Source organism: Artemia franciscana, chromosome 8 (assembly GCF_032884065.1).
Source record: "Artemia franciscana chromosome 8, ASM3288406v1, whole genome shotgun sequence".
Classification (NCBI taxonomy): domain Eukaryota; kingdom Metazoa; phylum Arthropoda; class Branchiopoda; order Anostraca; family Artemiidae; genus Artemia; species Artemia franciscana.
In genome coordinates, this window is record NC_088870.1 from 45,839,331 (window position 1) to 45,859,519 (window position 20,189).

Consider the following 20,189-nt stretch of genomic DNA (forward strand, 5'->3'; position numbering starts at 1 on the left):
GCTGGGCTACTGTATATACTTCTCAGGTGATCAATAGCCGTTTGGAGGTGGAAAACCAAGTCGCCCCGGTTTCTGGCACTTTCCAGGTAATATGACTGTAATACAAGAAAAGCGACGGGGAAGAGATTTTGGTTTGGAAATAGCCCAGATTACTTCATAAGCTGGATCAAATAATTCCGTTAATATTTTGCAGGGGATGTCTTTCTGTATGTACAAGGCAACACCCCACCTAGTCTATGCTCACCTCGATCAGTACGTGTGCTTAGGAAACTTTTGTAGCCTGCCATATGACCTGACAACCTATCAAGATTCCACGTTTCTGTAAATGCGATAAATGGGATACTATTTTGACGGACGATAACTTCGAATTCTTCCATTTTGTTACATAATGACTGGCAGTTTATAACGAGAAAATTCGACAATTCTATTTTTCGAATTAAAAGTCACTGACCTTAATAGGGTGGGGGAGGCTGATCACTACTAGTCGAAGATATCGGAGCTTGATTGAAAGGAATAAGAGATGGCAAATTAGTATTTGTAGAGCAGTCTATCTTAACAAGGAAATGTTGATGGGGTTAGGTTTTTGGAGCAAGACTGGTTGATCTTAATGAAACGATAATAGGGATCATCAGCTGACCTCGTTTGCCGCCACGCTTGCGGCATCGTTTCTGCTTCTTACGGTTAGACAGGAGCTCTTGGGGCAGTGGTCTGTCATCTGGTGTTCTTCCGAGCAAATTTAATGCTACGAGCTTTGCAAAAAAAGATGGTGCCACAGTTAACTCAGATGAAAACAGTCCAGTTAAGGCTTCTTTATTGTATTTAAATGGCATGGCACACACACTAGATAAACTTAAGAGTGTCAATAACTATATAATAAACAATATTCTTTCGTTATATTGCGTGAAACAGGCACAATTAAGCTAAACTTAGAATTTTTGCAAAACAAGATGGTGCCACAGTTATCTCAGGTGAAAACAGTTCGATTAAAACTAGTTTATCATATTTTAATGACATGGCACACACATTAGACAAACTTAGGAGTGTCAATAACTATACATTAAACAGCATCGTTTCGTTAGATTAAATGAAACAGGCACAATTAAGGTAAACTTAGAATGGTCTATGGGATAAACTGTTTTACTTCCTAGAAATCAGTCATTAACGTTTAACTTGTTGAGGCATGCCATCAGCAGTCCTGCCATAGATGGCTTTGTGCCAGACTATGTAATACACTACTTCATGCCCATTTCCTTTCTTTACGGAAGCGAAAGTCTCATTGAAAACAACTAAGCAACTAGTAAAATGGGATTTCTTTATTTTGGTTAAAGAATATTGCCTATCAAAAGACTTTCTCAGCTGTGTGGATGCTGTGAAACCTTTTCCAACTCTTGCCATGCCTCCAACGCCATATTCTTATGATATCCGCACAGTTTTTCTCTGATTCGCTCGGCTGTCCATTCTCCTCTTTCTTTTTTATGACATCACAAGGTTCATGTTTATCACTCTTTGATACTTTCAAGGAAATATTCTTGGTGTGCATCACTTTTGCGTAAGGAGACATAGAATTTTTTTATTAGGGAAGTTTTGCACGAAGTCTACATGCAAGTTCTGAAAAGTTAGTTTTCGTGGTAAGTATATCATATTAGGGCTATTTTTTGACGATATTACGGTTGGGGTGGTATCATGATTCAATCAGCATATCAGCTTACTTTTCTTGATAGTCCTTTGGCTACCAGGACTGGGTCTTTCGTTTGCTTGAAAAGTAATATCCCCTTCTATTATTTTCTTGCACATTGTCTCAATAGGCTTTGCTTTCACAAAACCTAGCGTCCATAAATTTTGTCAACATACCCTGCAACGTAGGGGGTACTTTTTTCATCATTAGTTGATTCGGGAGGTAATTAACTGGCATATAAGAGTTTTATCTGTGTTGGATGGTTAGCTTGCAGTTGCACCTTTATTCTAAGAAAATTTAATGGATCAAATGGAGGTTCAATAGGATTTTCGGGGGGTGGGGGGGTTTGGGTACAAAAAAAAACTTCAAAAAACTCATGAAAAATTTGTTTATATTCATTTTTGTTATGTTTTTGCGAGTCGGATTTGTTTTTGTTTGGGGAGGGGGTAAATTTACCTACATAGGTGAATAAATTAACATGTATAGATAAACTTAGCTATGTGTTTCTATCTAAGTGAGCCACACTTTCCGTTAAATTTACTTTTGGGATAAATTTTTTATTTAATGCCTGATTCCATTTGTTTACGTCAGATATCACACGTACCTGTATTCACAAAATAATATTGAAAACGTAATTTTGCTCTCCTGTGAGACTGGGAAGACGTGAGACTCGTCTGTCGGTTTTTGCTATGACAGACCCTAACACGTTGGAGGTGCTTTTTTCTTTGTTTTGTCTTTTTTGGATGGTTAGCTTGCAGTTTCACCTTTATTCTAAGAAAATTTATTGAATCAATGGGCGGTTTTTTGCTAATCGCTCTGCATGATATAACCTCTAGTATTAACTAGGAATTTATAAAAAAAAATTCAGAGATAATGCTGAACAATCCTTTGCGTAGCTTGACAGGCACTCTTTGCGTATGAAAGGTTAAGTCTTCAACCTCTTGGTTGAAGACTTCAACCTCTTGGTTGAACCCCTTGGTTGAAAAGTCTTCAACCTCTTGGTTGAAGACTTTTTCTGGCTTGATTATCTTTTAGGTTTTTTCCCCATTACATGTAAGATTTTTACGGCTACTCTTGTTTGTTTTCTTTTTTCATTCTTTTTGCTTCTGTCACATCATTCTTACTGCCACTACTTTCAGTTGAACTTTCCTTAACAGGCAAATACTCACCTGAGTCGATCCTTGAGGCTTGATCAGTGTTTGAATAAGCCGCTAGGTTCATCTTTCTTTTATTTAGAGGAGGCAGTCCCATCAGTTTTTTGTCTTTGGGGGGTTCTAAATCAGGAACCTTGGTATTTTTGTCATCACGCGTGCTTAGGACTATGTATAAATTCATTATATTACAAGCAGGTAAAAGATCAACTTAACTGATATTCAGAGATAAATTGTGCTCTCTTTCAACTTCATGATCATTATTTATTGAGGGGGTAAAGTCTTGCTGATCAAGCCAAGGACGGACAATGCAGGTACTATCAAACGGCTCTAATCCATCCTCCTTAGTTCCCAAGACTGCAGAAGCATGTTGAGCTACTAATCGATTCTCATAGAGTTAACTATGACTCTAAGGTACCTTTGTTGGGATTATTGACATGGCTACCTTGAATGTTGGCTCTTTCTTTTGATGAATTAAGCTGTTGAGGAAAAAAAAATAATAAATTTTGAGACCAAGAAAAGGAAATTGCTGTTAGAACTTGACCTAACGATATTTTCAAAATTATCCGTAGAACTGGACTTGACATGTTTCAAGGAATTTTTCCGAATAAGTGAAAGGGGTAATTCAAAATTGATTACGTTTTATGTCTTTTATGTTGCATTTTCTTCTAAACTGTATCATGAAAATACCACTCGAAAATTACTTTCATCTAGAATTTTGAATAAACCCCAAAAACCCAGAAAAATTCCAATTCTAGCAAATCTTGTTGTGGAATTCATTATAAAGAATACCAAATAAAAATAGTTTCTTCTCGAACAAAAAAGACAAGAAAAAGACAAGAAAAATGCAAGGAAGAACAGAAGAAGCTAAAACAGAGAAAATATGAACATTCTGGTTGATCTTGTTGATGTCGTGCAGCAATGTCCATGCAACATTCAAAGTACTTAGGTTGAATATTTGATTAATTACTAGTAAACACGTAAGCCCCATAGATTTTTCAAAAATAGTTACATATAAAAATAAATCCATTTGTGTTTTAAGATTCACTTAATAGAAATGCTTTCATAATTTTAGCCTGGCTGTAACTTATTATAGCTATTTTTAAAAACGTCAGGTCAATAAATTACGAACAATTAAATGAAAAAATGAACGACTAGTTAACATAAAAAAGAACAAAAGAGCTCGTATAAAGGTTGGTGCGGCATCTCAACGGTTCGATTTGATTGTCGCTTCAGGTAGGGAGACGCTTTGTCCAAGGATGTGACAGAATGAACGATGTATCTCACTCGTAAGTAGTGAGTGCCCAAACTTGAGAATAAGTTTGTATTTGCTCTCACGGATAGAGGAGGTTTGTAGTTACTCGAGAGCGGACTCATAAGACACATAATTTGCACCGACTATGATTTTTGCTGCACTTTTAAGCACAGTTTCAATGTCACTACTGAGATATTCTGTATTGGGCGCTTGAGGGCCCGAGAATGGGCATGTGTACTCGAATAGTGGCCACACATAACACGGAAATGTCAGTCTGAGTTGCATTGTGGGAAAACCCAGGCGCCGCAAAGTAACCATTGATCTTATGGCATTTGCAATATGAGAGCTAAAGGAGTAGTCCAAGCTGAAAGGGACACCAAGAATAACTGCGGTTGCGATAACTTGGTACCATGGCTCAGGACAGGAGTACCATATTGCAGAATATACTTTTGCACCCATCGCATTCAAGTTTTAGGCAGTGGTAGTATGGCCAACTAGGTCAAACAATTTTCGAGAACCAGCTAAAAACAAGTCCACGAAAGTATTTCTTCAATCTTGCCATTCGGATGTTAGGCGGCATAGTCTTATCTAATAGTGAGTAGTGCTACTTCCTTTCAGACAACGTTGCTGAAATAGATCAAGGGAAAGGCCAGTTTGAGAAAGAAGTTTTTGGTAAATGAACAAATCAATCCCTTTGGATAGTTTAGGAATAATCGAGATCAGCTGGAACTGGTCACACAATTTTGAACCTTTGACTTTTGATGTAACTCGCTTGTATAGCTTCTTCCATGCCTGAGGACAGCTTTGCTCCTTAAAACACAGATTAATCGCTGAACAAGGGATTGGAGAATTAACAACTTTATTGGCAGTTCTACAGGGTACCAAGAATAGTTCTTTTTCAGCTTCTTGATCTTTTAAAGACACAGAAAACAAAGTTTTTATGTGGGAAATAAGAAGTAAAATTGAAACCAGAAAAGAACAGAATTTTTTATTCCTCAATTTATTATAAATTGCCCAGCTATAAGCTGCTACAAAATCTAAAGAAGAGTAATAAAAAACAAGAGTGCAGTGCTATGCGGAGCTCCCACGGCGTCAGTAAAGCTAATAAAGCTGTCCACAAAGTTAACAAACCATTTTTCTCGCATAACTTTGTTGAATTTATTGCTGTCGGAAAAAAAAGCTGAACTTTATTTAACTTTCTCTCAAGAAAGCCTGTAAAGCTCAGCCTATAGTAGAAGACTTGCGGAGAAATTCAACTAAACCACACACTAACAAGTATCAACATATATAATAGAGTAATACTTGTTTAAATATTTTGTCTGGTAAAAGAATAAAGGTTTGACAAGGTCATCTAAGCCTTACTTATTAAAAGGAAAAAATGCTTAAGAAGATGGCTTTTCACGTCTGATTAATTAAGTTATTTGCTATGAAAAACTGCAATAAAGTCAAAAAGGTGAATTGCTCGTGTGAGTGGGACAAACTTTATGGTGCACAATTTCACTAAAAACTGTATATACACCGTGGGATTTTTTAAAATTAAATTAAAGTTGAAGTTGCAGAATCCATTTAACTTTCCTCATAAAAATAGAGTAAATTAGTTGCTCTCTTCTGTCTTTCTCCTTTGCTATTTGATTATAACTCAAAAAGGTGAATTGTTCGTGTGAGCGGGACAAACTTGATGGTGCGCAATTTCACAATAAACTGTATATACACCGTGAGAGTCCCGCATTACAAGTCACTTCACTAAGATGTTGACTAATAAATTAATTAAAATTAAAGTTACAGAATCCATCTAACTTTCTTCATAAAAATATAATAAATTAGTAATACTTGCTCTCTATTGTCTTCCTCCTTTGCTATTTGTATGGCTCTTTGCTAAATAACAAAGCTTCTGGAGTGCACTATATTTGTCCCATGATGGGATTGTCCCAACTGTGAGGATTTTCTTGGCAATTACCTTTTTTAACTTTAGGTTATAATGCGAAATTTTAACTGCCGAATCAGGAATATCGGTCGGTATAGAAATTAACTATTAAGAATATACCATTTCCCCTTACATTTGATTATATATTAGGCGTAGAGAGTTTAGCCTTCCTTGGTTTCTTGAGTCTTTCACGGACCAATAAGTTACCTTTTTTTGCTTTGATTTAAAAACTGAAACTAAAACTTCAAATATTAAAACAAAAACACCAAATAATTAATCGAAAACCATTGCCAGCTAATACACTGTTCCACAAATTCTATACTTGCCGTTGTTTTCAAAAAGAAATCGCTGTGAAATAAAGCTAAGAAATACTTCGATATTCCAAGTGATATTCGTCTCCAGGCATTTTTGTTTCTTGGCTCTGGCTTTCTTGGCTTTATTGTTTCTGGATAATTTTTGTTTCCTGCTTTGCATACCTTTTTTTTGGCTTCAAAATATCTTTTTTTTTGGCTTTTGTTAGTTTTGTACTCTTTAACAAGGTTTTCCTCATCTGCATCGCTGTACTAGTGCCTTGTATTTTCGGTTAAATTTCTCTTTCCTCCCCATTTCTGGGAAGTAAGGCCTCCTGTGTTTATTAAATAGCTAATAAGTAATTATTTCCCAGAAAAAAGGGGTGTAAATAATGACATCGATGGCTTAACTGTCCTTATTGTGTATCAAATCGAATTTTTATAACTCCTCTTGGGGCACTCTATCTGGGCCGTAGGAACGTTTTTGTCAGTAAATTGCTTCAATGTATTCATCTACACTATAGATTCATCTATAATTTGATTGTGGAGTGTTTATACAGTACAGAAGAAGTGTAGACAGAAATACAATGAATTCAATAAACCCTACTTCAAAGATTATATTACTAAGTTTTATGCCTCTGTTGAACCTTCCTGTAAGAAATCAACAAATGGTTTTCATGGGATCCAGATGAATGAAATGAATAAATGCATCTCTAAGACTGTTCCAGATGAATTCTACCACCGAACGGAGCAGGCAGGGGAAGCCTCTTAGAAGGAGATGAGCGGGTGTACTTGTAAAATGCAGTGTTCGACACCAGATCAATGATGTCTTTGAAGGCCTTTACTAAATCAGTCCAGGTTCCATGAATATACTGGGAATCCCTGAATATAGGCTATTCCTATAGAAATTCTTCCCATTTACATATTTACAGAAGTTCATTGTGAGGAAATTACAGTGAAACGTGAATTTTAACTACTGACTCCTATAACATAGGGCATAGCTCGATAGTAAGCGGCATTAAAATGGAATCAGTTAAAATTTGAAAGCTGATTCCTGATCTATATGGCTTCAAATTTGAACACAATGGTAGAATTCTCTGGAACTATTCCAGAAGTTTCAGCGTCTGGAAGTATTTTCTGGAAGTATCTAGCCCATTTGGATTTATATCCAAGCTGGGGAATTTTGGTAACGCGGTGCGAAAACAACTCCTGTCGTGACTCCAAGTAGTTGACTGACTCGATGAATGTCAGAAAATCAGGCATGTTGAACCTTGTTTAAACAGGAATTATGCATAGATTTGACTTTCTATGAATAGAGGACTTATTTGATCCAGTGGAGCCTACACGTCCCACGACAAATTTCTTGCTATAAGGTTGGTATTCGGTATATTTTTTGAACCGAGATCTCGCAAGGGTATCAATTTACATGATTGAGAACCGACAGTGTCCAAAATTCAAATTCCATCACCTGCTGCAAAATTTCAGCTAAAGGCGTGTAGTCATAAACGAATTTTCAACCTGAATAATTCAGCCTCAAAATGACAGCCCCTTCAGAACCTACGCCAACCGGCAATTTTTCAACAGAAAGGTAGGTGGGTTTTATCACGGTCAGCTTGAAATTCGTAATCTGCTCGAAAAATGGGGACAGAGGGGACGGACCATCAGGACTATAACGCCACTTCTGAGTCCCATCTACGTTCCATAGGAAAGTACCCAGATTAGCTTGACTAGCTAAGATTGGCTAAAAGTAGATTAGCTAAAATTGGATTGGCAAGTACCTCTAGTCGGTCAGAGTTTCCCCTAAGAAATTTCTAATCACTTTTCGATCGAGGCATTATTACACTTCAAAGTTTTAGAAATGGGAGATTTCCCCAACTACGAAACTTCGATGCTTGCCAGGGCCTTGACTTTAAAGGTTAGGTAAAGGGTAAAGAAAAAGGTAAAGAATATGGTATCAGACTTTACAGTCCCTACTGATGGTGCTGATCTCCGTTTCTTGGCCCTTCGGTCAGGGATTGCAATGGGGGTTGGGGGCCAACCATCCTGTGCTTTCGCACACCCTTCCTGTTTACCTTCCTCAGATTTCTCCAGGTACCCATTTAGAGCTGGGTCTACTCTGGCTGAGCTTACAGAGTCACGCCACTGATCCCCGACTCAAACTAAATAATGGAGTACACTAGGATTTGAGCCCTCGACCTCTCAGACAAAGGATCCTGAATCCGGCGCACCAACCCACTCGGCCAGGACGGCTCATCAGGCCAGGACGGTTAGTGGCTTGATATTTCTTGTGGAAAGTTTTTTTGGACGTTTGTACCATTCTATCAAATTTCAGTTGAATGTCGGCGCTCATGACTCATCGTTTACTTCGCCGGCAAGAAATGATTGAGGCAACCAATCTAAGGCAATCCATCTCAAGGAAATCAACTATGATATTTTGATATCTAACTTTTGGGTGCTCTGTTATAGTCTGCCACTCATTAGCTTGACCGCTTCTTAGACTCCCACCTCAGCCCAAAACTGTCCTCTATAGTTCGTATACATCTTTATGATTGGGTCACTTTACGACTGTAGTGTACGATTGGAACCCCAAAGAGGGCTCGTGACTGTTCCAACTCGCCCTTCCACTGCCAAAAACCTTGTTTTCTGATTAATATTTCTGTAATATTTGCATTTTTCATCGTAGAAACCTGATATGGTATGATGAAAATCCAAGTTGTATTTTATAATGAAGTAAACGCATATCGTCCTTTCAGGAAAAATAATGTTTGTTGTTCGCTTACTTCGATTTTTTTTTTTTTACAAATGGAAAGGGTTTATTAAAACAAAGTTTGTCGCCGCAGAAAATCAGTTGACGAATATTGCTTATTGTTTCGCTAATTAAAAATATTTCTTCGGTAATTAGGCTGCTTCAAAAGTAACCAATTGGAGTTTTAGAAGTTTTTTTTGGCATCAATTTTCTATACTTTTTAATGAAAAGAAACCAAGACGGAAAGTAATTTAAAAAGAAGTATTGCTTTTAAAATAGAAAAGCGAACTGGAAAGTCGCAAGTGTCTAAAATTTAACAAAGTGTAGGTCCTTCCTTGTTTTTTCTTTTTAATTACCTTAATTAGAATTGTGATTTTCGCTCTTTGATCCCCTTGAAAAAAAGAAATAGGCCTAAATAATATATCCGATGTATGTGGCTCAATACTTTGGCAGGGCTAGAGCGCTGCCTCTGATGATGGACGGTGACTCCGGTCTCATTTGTAGTAATTTCCTATCCTTTGTAGTTTCACTTGACTATTTCTGTTTAAATTATGTTTGTTTGTAGGCTTAATCGTCTTGATTATCTCTTATTTTCTATTGGACTTGATTGTTTATTTTAAATTCTGTTCAGTTCAAGTTTGACTTGTTATATGACTTTTCTTGATTTTATCTTGGATCCTATCACCCATAACTTTTAAGATTTCAAATACAGTTAAAGAAAAATTTTTTCAATCGATCACAGTGAAAGTAAGAGAGCTATTGGGTGAATGTACTTCTTGTATTTCACTGTGAAAATGTTCAAGAAATGAAATAGCTTTTGTTAGTAAAAATGTCGTCAAAGTGTTCTGTACTTGACAGCTCGTGATCGTGTTTCCATTTCCGGGACCACGTGTAATGAAACCGGGGACTAATTTCTGGATTTCTTAAGAGTTAAATAATTTTTGTCAAAATTTGTTTTGTCAATTTTGTCAAAACTTTTTCGAAATATTTTTGGCACATATTTTTCAGGGTGGATAGAATTCAGTATTGTTGTACTTACGGTAAAGATTAAAAGCACTCTTTGAAACGCTATCTTTTTTGTGGAGGGATTTATGGCTTAGTCATATCAGGGAGCGTCTCAATATGGCTTGGCCATGGAGAGGTGAGGAGGAGGCTGGCCTTCCTGTCTTTTAATGATATGGGTTGATCTTTCTGGAAACTGAATCCTGGCTCGGAAATTGAATCTATATGTCTTATGTATATCCAACTATATGGCGTAAGTGAGGATTTCTGATCTTTCATTAGTTGGCACTTGTGCTTGTGGTATTATTGCCAATATATTGCAGACAATTTTGGCAACATTGCGTAATGAAATGCCTCGCTGTTAGCCCGTTTCTCTTTCATTTTCATGGTGAAGCGTGCAAACGAAAAACGAAACACGTATACGTCTTGAACCGTGAAGGCATAAAAAAAATCCCAATCAAGCCATTGCTGCAACCGCGATTTAAGCGTCCGTATTTCGGTCTGTTCAGAGATGTTCAAATAAATCGTTCAAGCTAGGAACTTAAAATATTCTTCAAATATTCGTGTAGCCGCGATAATCCGAGTCTGTAGATTAAAGAAAAAAAACCTGTAAACTGGAGTTTTGACGTCTTGTACTAATGACATTTTCATAAATATTTCCAAGCGTTTAAGCTCTGATTAAGCTACCGAGATGGACCTGGCAAGCTTGCTCTTTAACTATATATATATATATATATATATATATATATATATATATATATATATATATATATATATATATATATATATATATATATATATATATATATATATATATATCATGAAAAGAGAAATCACCAATGCAACAGCACAAACACACACAAAAAAAAGAGAGAAAAAAAAGAGAGACAGAAGGAGAAAAGGAAGACTGTTTTCCTAAATTAGTGATTAATATAGACCAGCACTTGAATGAGGCCTTAACCATACTCATCCATACAATCACATAGGTCAAACAGCATAGCTATACACAATCAACCATAAAGAATAATCCATGGACAGGCAGTCATGTCGTCAATAAGTATAAGTCGTCATTTACCAAACAATAGAAAAAATAATAAAGACAAATTATTCAGGGGCAACAACCCAACACAAGGGCTCATCAGGAGAATACACTGGCCTCTAGGGTTTCGCCACTTTAAATTCTCTACCCAGCCAAGTGTTTTGGCTACCACAGAATATCCATGGCATCCCCGTGTCAGGTATCACCCCCAAAATACATGCCTATGAAAAAAAAAAACAAAAAAACAACAGCAAATGTAAAACAACCAAGTAACACCAAAACAAACTTATCCTGTTAATATATCCCTTTTTTTAGCAACAATAGGTAAACTAAATATAATAAATTTACCAAATCACAAATATTAACACATTACAAAAAACCTGAATGAACTAAACAATTATAGAATTCATCTTTACCATGTGGCTAATTTAAAAAAAAAAATCCGCTAAATTTGAAACACAATTCAAACCAACCACAATATTTCGAGTGGGAGTATATATAGATAAATCTTTAATAAGAAGAAAAAGTTTTATATGATTAATTTCTTTTGTAGTTAGATTAGGTACTTTTTGCGTTGAATTCTGTTTTTTGTGCGTGTTCGTACTGTTGTTAATTTTCTTGCTTGTTTGTTATTTATTTATATTTTTGTGTGTATATGGCCGACGGGTTTATATATACACATATACATACACATATATACATATATATATATATATATACATATATACATATAAATATATATATATATATATATATATATATATATTTATATATATATATATATATATATATATATATATATATATATATATATATATATATATATATATATATATACTAGCTGTTGGGGTGGCGCTTCGCGCCCCCCCCCCGCGCGCTCAAGTCGTTACGCGCCATTGTAGTTGTGTCCCTGTGTCCCACCTGTGAATATAGATAGATATATATATATATATATATATATATATATATATATATATATATATATATATTTTTAAGTACGTAAAACTTGCGAATGTACAACATTCTAGGCTGTCCCATTGTCTGTAGATATAAATAGGTTGTCAGGTTTACCGACTCTTGAACATGCAACATATAATTGTCCATGGGAAAAACAATCTGTGTTCAGATCTATACCTCATTATTCTAATGATTGCCCTTGAGCTTTGTTGATGGTGATTGCTAATCGAACATTCCCTGTGCTCCTGTCGTCATTTATATATCCCCCTGTGCCCCCCGGCGTCCCCGTTGTTGTTGTTTCCCTGTGTCCCGGTGTCCCAGTCTGTAATTTCTCTTTGAGTGTCGCGGTCGTCATTTATATTCCCTATATCCCGGTCGTCTTTTTTGTCCCGGTCGTCATTTGTGTTCCGGTGTCCCGGTCTGTAATTTCTCTTTGAGTGTCCTGGTCGTCATTTATATTCCCTGTGTCCCGGTCGTCATTTGTGTCCCAGTGCTTTGTTGATGGTGATTGCTAAACGAACATTCCTTGTGTCCCGGTCGCTTTCTCTTTGAGTGTCCCAGTCGTCATTTATATTCCCTATGTCCCGGTGTCCCGGTGCCCCCCCAAGCCCCACCGCGCGCACAAGTCGTTACGCGCCATATTAGTTACGCGCCATTGTATATATATATATATATATATTTATATATATATATATATATATATATATATATATATATATATATATATATATATATATATATATATATATATATATATATATATATATATATATATATATATATAAGTATATTGGTATCTTGGAATATTCTCGCATAAAAAACGATCTAGATAGGTCAGAAATCTGAGAAAATTTGTTAAAACCCTTAATTTTGGTTTTTGCAAAGGACGTTTATTTTAGTAGATCATATAAGCATTTTCTTATATGATTTCATGCATAGCATAAATAAGATTGTTGGGTTTCCAACGCATCAGTTATTTATATAATATAATGCCTGTTGGAAGACTCAAAAAACGAAAATTTGCATTTGCAGTTAGTATAAATCATAATTCTTTGGAACCAACACCTGAACTATCAAACGCGATAAGATGTGAAAATCGACAACCTGGACCATCAATTGCGACTGCACCAATGCGGGCAGCTAAAGCAAACGCTATTTCTAAACTATCTGAAGTCATCAAAATCCAAGAACGTCTCAAAAATAAAAATGAAAAGCAAAGACATAGGCGGTTAGAAGATATACGAAAACGCCAATTAGAGTGTGTCAAAATCTTGATGAAGAGCAAAGACATGCGTGGTTAGAAGACTTTTGACACCGAGCAAGTGAGTGAATCAAAAATAAAAATGAAGAGCAAAGACACACGAGGTTAGAAAAACAGTGGTGGCGTGTCAGAAATGAAAATGAAGAGCAAAGATATATGCGGATAAAAGACGTGTGACGCCGAGCATGTGAGCAAGTCAAAAATGCAAATGAAGACCAAAGACACACGTGATTATAATACATCTGACACCAAACATGTGAGCGAGTCAATGAAAATCAACCTGGACAGTGATAATCGAAGTGTCAAAATTGAAAAGTTTAGCGATGATGATTGGGTTTGGGATTTTGATATGGATAAGGCCATCAATGCTTACCATACCTTTGTTAAAAAAACAAAGGTTCAGCGACATGTATTTCATAGAGAAGAAAGACAAGCCGAGGTAAAATGAATCATTTCGTTTTACACATTCTAGATTGGGTATTAGATTTTTTCACGGATAAGGTCATCAGTGATTACTATACCTTTGAAAATCAAAAACACGGATTTGATAAATCATTTGAAGAAAAAGAAGTTTTTGTCCCACCACCTGAACAATTAAAAGAAAAAAAGGTTCTGCAATAAGTCTTTCATAATGACAAAAGACAAGCCGAGGCAAAAGAAGAAGTTTTTGTCCAATTAAAAAAAAATATGGGGTCATCAATGCCTACCATACCTTTGCAAATCAAAAACCTAGACTAAATAAATCGTTGGAAGAAAAAGAAGTTTTTGTCCCATCACATGAGTCAGTAAAAGAAAGGCTCGGCGGATATGTTTCCATAATGAGAAAAGACGAACCGAGGCAAAAGTTAAAGGTCCAATGAAAAAAAAGCACTTTTATAAAGATACTACTTCTGTGTTTTAGAACTTCTGTGTCACTACTTCTGTGTCACTACTTCTACTTCTGAGTTTAGAATATGTGGTATTATAATACCGCATTGCTGTATGCACGTCTTTCAGTTGTTTGAGATTAAGTATATTGAGAAAAATATATAAAGTTTGGGTTTTTGACAGATTTTTAAGCCTTACAGTGCATTGAAGAAAAGTAGCCAGAACTCTAATTGCTTTATTTTGAATTATCTATAGAGGTTGTAGATTGGACCATAAAAGTATTGACATAAATTACAGGGCAATAATTAAGATAGGATTCAATTAGAGGATAGTATAAAATTATAAGGATGGAAAAAGAAACACATGCTTCAATCTATGATGACAACCTAAATTATGGCCAAGTTCCAATCTCAAATAATCAGAATGCAACGAAATGAATGCATTCTTTTTATCCTTCTTTGATTTACAATTAACTTATCTATGGTAATTTTATTTACCACCCGCTTTGACTGCCCCAAAATCATGAATTTAGTTTTAGAAAAAATTTGAGTTCGGTAATTACATGCAAATAATTTATTCAAAGATTTCACTGCTGCCACTATTTTCTCAACCAACAAAGATCGGAGACGCCGTATCATCTGCAAAAATTACTGCTAAGCTATCTGGGGGTAAACACCTGGGGGTAAAGTTTGTTATCAAATGTAGGGAAAGTCTTTGAACGTTTGATCATGTATAAACTTGATGACTTGGGCTTCAAGAATTGGATCTCGAGAAACCAGTTTGGGTTCATGAAAGGCCGTAGTACTTTAGATGCTATAGATAATCTTGTTACAAATATTGAAAAAAACAAGCAACATAAACTTCTCACGCTGTGCCTGTTTTTTGATATACGAGGTGCATTTGACAACGCTTGGCACCCTGGCATTGTGAATAAATTAAAAGATTCCGGATGCCCAATTTGGATGGTTAAGTTGTTGCATAGCTATCTATCAGACAGAATTGTATCATATAATAATGAGTTTTCTTTAAATATTGAGAAATCCTGTCCACAAGGTGGAATATTATCACCATTTTTATGGAATATTAATATTAATGATTTATTAGATTTAAATTTGCCCAATAATTCTCACATACAAGCTTATGCTGATGATGTATGTGTTATCATTGCGGGCAAGACTAAAAGTGATTTAGAGTTTACAACCTCTGAGGTTTTTCGAATCTTTGATCGTTGGGCGAGTAATAATAAATTAGTTTTTGATTCAAAGAAAACAGAAGCTGCTATTTTCACTAGTAAACGAATTTTTCCTAAGCCTGCCCTTGTTTTAATGGTAATGTAATTGAAATAAAAGAAAAAGCTAAATATTTGGGAGTTACCTTAGACAGGAAGTTATTATGGACAGAACATATTAGAAACCGGATAAATTCTGCAAAACAATATTCTACAAAATTGATGTGTGCAGCTAAATGTACTTGGGGGCTAAAACCTCGTGCTCTTAAGAATATGTACCTGTCGGTTATAGAAAGCACGATTCTATATGCAGTCCCGGCATGGATTGCAGCTTTAAATAAAAAATATATTGTCCGAATGCTAAGCTCAGTTCAAAGGCTTTCTCTAATTTTGATCACAAAATCTTTTAGCACCGCTCAAACTGACGTACTTACAGCGTTAGCAGGAGTTTTACCAATAGATTTGAGAGCTAAAGAATTAACAATTATGCGCTATGCAAAAAAGGGTAGACCAGAATACTGGCCAAAATTTTCTACACGGGTATCCCAATATCCAGCAGAACAAAATCACACAGTGCATGCACAGATGAGATTATAAAAAATTTTTTGGATGTTCAATCCGATGATAGCTCACCTCCCTTTCCCTTAGATAGACGTAAACTGAAAATTGCTCTTTATGAAAATTGGTATCAAGGTTTCACTAATAGAGTGAGTTCATGGCCAATACAATTCTTTCCGTCAAAAGACCATTTAATAGCTGCTTCTAAAATGAATATTACACACCAGCTAACGCAAATTATAACAGGACATTGTCGGTTAAATTATTTCTTAAGTAAAATTGGAAAAGCTAGAAGCGGAGAGTGCATTTGTGGTGGAAGTGAAACTTGTAGCCACTTCCTGTTTACTTGTCCTGTTTATTTCTTACAACGTTTTGGTATGGAACTAGAACTCCATTCTTTAGGAATTAATTTCCCATTTTGTCCTGGCTCAGTAATTTCTGATAAAGTATTAAGGAAATGCTTGAACAGATTTTTGTATTCGACTAGAAGACTGGTCTGATGTTAATATTTGATATTTATACCTGATTGTTGTCTTTGATTGTAGCATTTATTAGTTTCATTTATTCTATTGTTTTTTTTTTCTTCCTTTGTAGTGTTAGTTTGTAGACATTTAGCAGTGAAATACTTATAAAGGTTTCACTTGATAAAATCATCATCATCAAGGTGTCCATTTATTTCTGCCTGAATTTTTCGACCGTGAAGGTAAGATTTTATTAGATCTTGGCCTTTACCTTTAATACCTGTGTTAGTAATGTCCATCAAAATTTCATGGTTTAGGGTATTGTTTAGTGAATCAGTAATCTATAAAATTAACGCAGCAACAGCTTGCTCAGTGGAATTAACCGACCTGAGTCCAAACTGATTCTTAGTAAGTGCATCTCTTTTATCAAAATATGAAACAATTCTTTTTTGAATAATTTTTTCTAAAACCTTAGATATTGGGAAAAGAATAGCTATTGGGCGATAGTTGCCTGTATCTGTCTTATCATCTTGAAATCAGTCTAGTTGCTGCTAATGCTGTTGCAAACCCTTTTTACGTCACTTCTCACCAAATGATATTGTTTTGCTGTTTATATATATATATATATATATATATATATATATATATATATATATATATATATATATATATATATATATATATATATATATATATATATACATATTATATATATATATATATATATATATATATATATATATATATATATATATATATATACATATATATATATATATATATATATATATATATATATATATATATATATATATATATATATAATATATATATATATATATATATATATAATATATATATATATATATATATATATATATATATATATATATATATATATATATATATATATATATATATTGTTTAGAGGGCTCATTTTCATTTTTGCTCCTCTAAAAAAGCTTTATGTGGAATATACGTTTATTTTTCGATTGTTGAAAGAGATCACTCAGAAGGGGAGAAAGATGTGGCTAGTCAGGAAAAAATGGTTGTAATACTTTATTTTTCAATCCATTGTCATTTTTACGTTTTGTTGTCGAAAAGGGGTTTGTTCTCGAAAACAAAATTTTTGGTAATTTCAATTCTTTGCAAAATTAAACATATATCTTTTTAAGGATGGAATCCCAAGTTGTTTTTCCATTGTATACCATATACAACCTTGCCAAAACCTCTTTTCCATTTGGGATTCTGTAATGCAAAACTGAGGTCTTCAAAAATTGTTTTTATCGTATACACTTAATGCAGGTTTTTCTCTTCTTTTTTTATGGCACTTGGTATTAACCAAGTGACATATAGCAATCGCCAATTCTGTCGGTCTGTCTGTCGGTCTGTCGGTTCCGGTTTTGCTACTTTAGGCACTTCCAGGTAAGCTAGGACGATGAAATTTGGCAAGCGTATCAGGGACCGGACCAGATTAAATTAGAAATAGTCGTTTTCCCGATTTGACAATCTGGGGGGAAGTGGGGGGCCGGTTAATTCGGAAAAAATAGAAAAAATGAAGTATTTTTAACTTATGAGCGGGTGATTGGATCTTAATGAAATTTGATGTTTGGAATGCTATTGTGTCTCAGAGCTATTATTTTAAATCCTGACCGGACCTGATGACATTGGGGGGAGTTGGAGGGGGAAAACCTATTATCTTGGAAAACACTTAGAGTGGAGGGATCGGGATGAAACTTGATGAGAAAAATAAGCGCAAGTCCCAGATACATGATTGACATAATCGGAACTGATTCGCTCTCTTTGGGGTAGTTGGGGGGGGGGGTAATTCTTAAAAATTAGAAAAAATGAGGTATTTTCAACTTACGAACGGGTGATCGGATCTCAATGAAATTTGATGTTTAGAAGGATATCGTGTCTTAGAACTCTTATTTTAAATCCCGACCGGATCTGGTGACGGGGGTGGGGAGTTGGGATGGGGAAACCTAAAACTTGAAAAACACTTAGAGTGGAGGGATCGGGATGAAACATGGTGGGAAAAATAACACAAGTCCTAGATAGATGATTGACATAAACGGAACGGGTCCGCTCTCTTTGGGGTAGTTGGGGGGGGGTATTTCTGAAAAAAAAAGTATTTTTAACTTACGAATGGGTGATCGGATCTTAATGAAATTTGATATTTAGAAGGATATCGTGACTCGAGCTCTTATTTTAAACCCGACCGGATCTGGTGACATTGGGGGGGGGGGGGAGTTGGGAGGGAGAAACCTAAAACTTGGAAAACACTTAGAGTGGAGGGATTGGGATGAAACTTGGTGGAAAAAAAAACACGAGTCCTAGATACATGATTGGCATAACCAGAACGGATCCGCTCTCTTTGGGGTAGTTGGGGGGGGGGGGGGTTAATTCTGAAAATTGGAAAAAATGAGGTATTTTAACTTACGAACGGGTGATTGTATCTCCATAAAATTTGATATTTAGAAGGATATCGTGTCTCAAAGCTCTTATTCTAAATCCTGACCGGATCTGGTGACATTGGGGGAAGTTTGGGGAGGAGAAACCTAAAATGATGGAAAACGCTTAGATTGGAGGGATTGGGATGAAACTTGGTTGGAAAAATTAGCAAAAGTCTTGCATACGTGATTTACATAATTGGAACGAATCCGCTCAATTGGGGGGGGGGGGGGTAATACTGAAAAATAAGAAAAAAATGACATATTTTTAACTTACGAAGGAGTGATCGGATCTTCATGAAACTTCATATTAGAAGGACCTCGTAACTCAGATATCTTATTTTAAATTTCAACCGGATCAAGCGTAATTGGGGGGGGGGGGGGTAGTTGGGGGACCGGAAATCTTAGAAAATACTTAAAGAGGTGAGATCAGGATGAAACTGCATGGGAAGAATAGAAACCTGTCTAAGATACTTGACTGACATAACTGGACCGGATCTGCTCTCTTTAGTGGAATTGGGGGGGGGGTAATTTTGAAAATTGAGGTATTTTTAACTTACGAAAGGGTGACCAGATCTTAATGAAATTTGATATTTAGAAGGATCTTGTACTTTAAAGTTCTAATTTCAAATTCCGACCAGATCCTGTAACATTCGGGGGAGTTGGAGGGGGAAACCGGAATTCTTGGAAAACATGAAAATTGGGGTATTTGTATCTTACGAATAGATGATCGGATCGTAATGAAATTTGATTTTTAGAAGGAATTCATGTCTCAGAGCTCTTATTTCAAATCCCGACCAGATCTTTTGACATTGGGGGGAGCTGGAGGGGGAAATCTTGGAAAAACACTTGGAGTTGAGGAATCGGGATGAAGCTTGGTGGATAGAATAAACAAATGTCCTTGATACGTGATTGACAGAATCGTACTGGATTCGCTCTCTTTGGGGGAGTTAGGGGGAGGGGTTCAGTGATTTGGCGAGTTCGGTGCTTCTGGACGTGCTAGGGCGATGAAAATTGGTTGGTGTGTCAGGGAGCTGCACAATTTGACTTGATAAAGTCGTTTTCCCAGATTCGACCATATGGGGGGGGGGCAAAAGGGAGAAGAAAAATTAGAAAAAATTAGGTGTTTATAACTTACGAGTTGGTGATCGGATCTGAATGAATTTTGATATTTAGAAGGACTTTGTGACTCAGAGCTCTTATTTTAAATCTTGAACGGCATTAAGCCTCTTATTTTCCTTTTTAAATAAATCTATTGATTCATAGAATTTTGTTAGAGCTCATACCATATGATCTCTTGGCTCTTAGCTCTTCTCCCCTCG

At 35.7% G+C, this 20,189-nt stretch overlaps 1 protein-coding gene across 3 annotated transcripts in view; it reads left to right on the forward strand.

Annotated features, from left to right (window-relative positions):
• LOC136030488 (deoxyribodipyrimidine photo-lyase-like) overlaps window positions 1-20,189 on the forward strand; it is a 126,757-nt gene that overhangs the window by 70,446 nt on the left and 36,122 nt on the right. The gene's annotated exons all lie outside the window — the stretch shown is intronic.